This window comes from Leiobunum rupestre, chromosome 1 (genome assembly GCF_980474605.1).
Source record: "Leiobunum rupestre chromosome 1, qqLeiRupe1.1.hap1, whole genome shotgun sequence".
NCBI lineage: Eukaryota > Metazoa > Arthropoda > Arachnida > Opiliones > Sclerosomatidae > Leiobunum > Leiobunum rupestre.
In genome coordinates, this window is record NC_143384.1 from 70,663,407 (window position 1) to 70,666,591 (window position 3,185).

The following is a 3,185-nucleotide window of genomic DNA, read 5'->3' on the forward strand; positions in this document are numbered from 1 at the left end:
TTTCTACGCCACTTTAATGCTTCTAAACAATCATAAAATCGCAGGGATATGTACGTCAACGTGGTAATCTCGGCTTTATCTGTTCTATATTTACCCTGGATGATAAAATACGCGAAAAAGTAGATTGGTCCATAATTAAAAGGGATACTATAGCTAAACCCTAAACAAATTTGAAGAAATTAACGCGTTTTGAAAATGTTAATGTTTAGGCTTAGTTTCTCCTTTCGATTTGACAGTCGCCAGCCAGATTTCCCGCACGGTACTGATGAGTTCCAAATAGAACGAAACCGGTCTACCGTTGGAATTTCTGGCTATTTTTATTACTCGAAGATCTATTTGATCCGAGTTTCGCGTTTTTTGCTCGAAGATCTATTTGGTCCGAGTTATTAGTAAGTTTTCTTTGTTTAGGGTTTAGTAATATTATCCCTTTTAATTATGGACTAATCTACTTTTTCGCGTATTTTATCATCCTTCGCACAGTCCATGGGTAGTTTCTTCTAACTATATTTACCCTGACCTCGCCAAACGGAACGGTTTTGGATATACTAAAAATAAAATTATTACAACTGTTTTTTAATCTTATCTATGTAAGTTAAATTAATTTATTACTTTGAAATATAACGCAATAGACGGTATTTTCCAAAATTATATGGGCCTAACGCGTGCAGGTATACTTAGAAATTCAACCACAAACGGTCCAAATTCAAAATTCCCGTCACTGATTTGTGCTAGTATCTTTCCGCGAAATGTAATGGATTTTTGGCTTTTCGTAACCTGCAACTGAGTATAGCAACACTAAAATTCGTCTCCAAATATTTCCATTCTTGGCATGAGCCTTTATATTTGCACAGTTCTCGGAAATACCCTAATAATTAAAGTCATTGAACGTTTAACGTTTAGTGACAAAAGGGAAAATGATACGTCAGTCGAAAGGAAATACACGCCCTCGTTATCCCAATACTGGTTTTGGGCTCTTTTGGGGCCCCAAAAATTGGGTCATTTCCCTATTTTAAGCATTTTACCGATTTTCCCCTTGAAACACATTTCTTAAAAAAAAAGTTCAATTTGATTTAAAGCAAGTGTCGGCTCGACGTGAAGTAGCTCTTTTTTTCAACAGATGTCGCTTGCGTCGAAGTAAAAACAAGATAGATTATCAGCTTAAGCTACATTTTGACCCGAAAGCATTGATTGGCTCGTTGGTAAATTGATCAATAACATAAATTACAGTAATTTTAAACAATATTTTTTTACATGGGATACATAATTTAGGTTAAAGTCCACTAAATAGAGTATAAGTGGTCTAAATATAATACTCTACAATGGCTCTCTGACGACGTTCATTTGGCTATTTTAAATTTTAGCCATTAATAGATGGCACCACGCTCTCCACTATAGTCGCTTTTTTCGCAGAATCGGAAAGATTCATGGCCATTTCTAACAATAGGGTCCTTTTCATAATACAGGTGGCAATAATAGAGCCGACAATCGCTTTAAATGTATTTTTGGGGTTTTTAGCAGGATCAACAATTTAAGTAGTTGAATTAAGTTTTTTAAGAGTAGCTGATACTTTCTTGCAACATCTAATATATTATACACTTCTGATATCACTTGATCTCAGTTCTTGAAAGAGTAATGAAAAAATCAGAACGGGATAAAAAAAATCTGACCTACGGGGATCGTTAATAATTTCTTTGGTCCCAGAAATTGGGCATTTTCACCATTCGATGATTCGAGACTGGTACCATAATACCAGTGACAAAGGAAATGGTAAAATAACCTGATACTTCTGATTGAGATATTGCACTCTCGTGACGGTGAGGGTTGTTAAACGCCCAAAAGTTCAAAAGCCGTTTGAAAATAAGAAATCAAAATGGCGGCTAACAAAATTCTTCTACGTGCAAGATCAACAATCACCTCAGACCCCAGTCATAGAGCGACCTTTTTAAATAATTCAGGTGAGCAGGTTCTATTGCGTAGAAGCGTGGGGGGCAAGCCCCTCAAGCCAACAGCTCCCTACACTTACCGTAAACGGCAACAAGTTTTTAGGGAAAGGATAAATGAAGATCTCGCCGAAAATCCATTTCACAAGACTGTGGGGCGAAAACTTGCAAACTCAAGTTGTTGTTCCGCGTTTTCAGTACAAGCTAGGATCGAACCCGGCTCCTCTTGCTGAGAGGCAGAAGTGCTATCCACTCCGCCACCCCACCTTTCAGCTTCGGACAGGTTAAAGTGCTAGAAAACGTGTAGAGCAAACTTGTAGGGGTGTAGACGTCAATTTTTGTGTACAATCTACACGCTAACAAGTTCCTTCGTACACGTTTTCAATAGTGTAGCTTAACCTGTTTATGCTCCTTGCATTCCATATCCTAACCTTCAAAAAATGTTTAAAAGTCTTTTCAATACACGCATATCAAACTTTGCTTCAATTAAGAACTTTTGAATTGAAGTCTTTTTTCCCTTTCAGTTAGGCTAATTATAGATAATGAGGAAGACTTTCATACCAACTATGCTGAAGATGGCGCTACACAACATTACGGGCTTCTATTCAACAACGGTGCTTTATACGTGCACCTAGGAGCAGCAAACACTAGGAGAACGCAGCTAGCCTTTATACATGCGGCGGCCCAGAATCGTGGGGCTGACCAGTGACCACTATCCGTAATCGGTGTACAAGCCTGAAGCTTTGACAGTACTAAAGTGATTACGTAATCGATTGCCAATTTAGCACTATCAAAGGCTGTACTCGCTGTAATCGGTGTACAAAATTTAAAGAAGATGGTTAGTCCCTCGCCCAGAATTTATGCTCTAGATTGTTGGTTAAGTGAGCCAAGAGCCATCGATTTTATCGTCGTCCATTATCCGGAAGTGGAAAAAACGGCGTCCTGGAGAGATGTGGAGCTCGGCATGCACAAGATAGTAAGTGCTAACATAAGTAAAAATATTTTATTAATAAGTGAGACACTTCCTATTCTCCACATGCAAAAATTTTACCAAGAGCTATTCCCAAGACAGATTGCATCACGGGCTTCGTCACCGTTTTGCGTCCGCTTTCTCTCGCGTGACACGTAGCCTTTGGCAGCGCCTCGTTAGGGGGAGATTTTCTTCTTGTGATGACGTCACTCCGTTAAAATACTCCCCAATGTGACAAACTTATTTAAACAAATTATAGACTTATGGTACTAAAT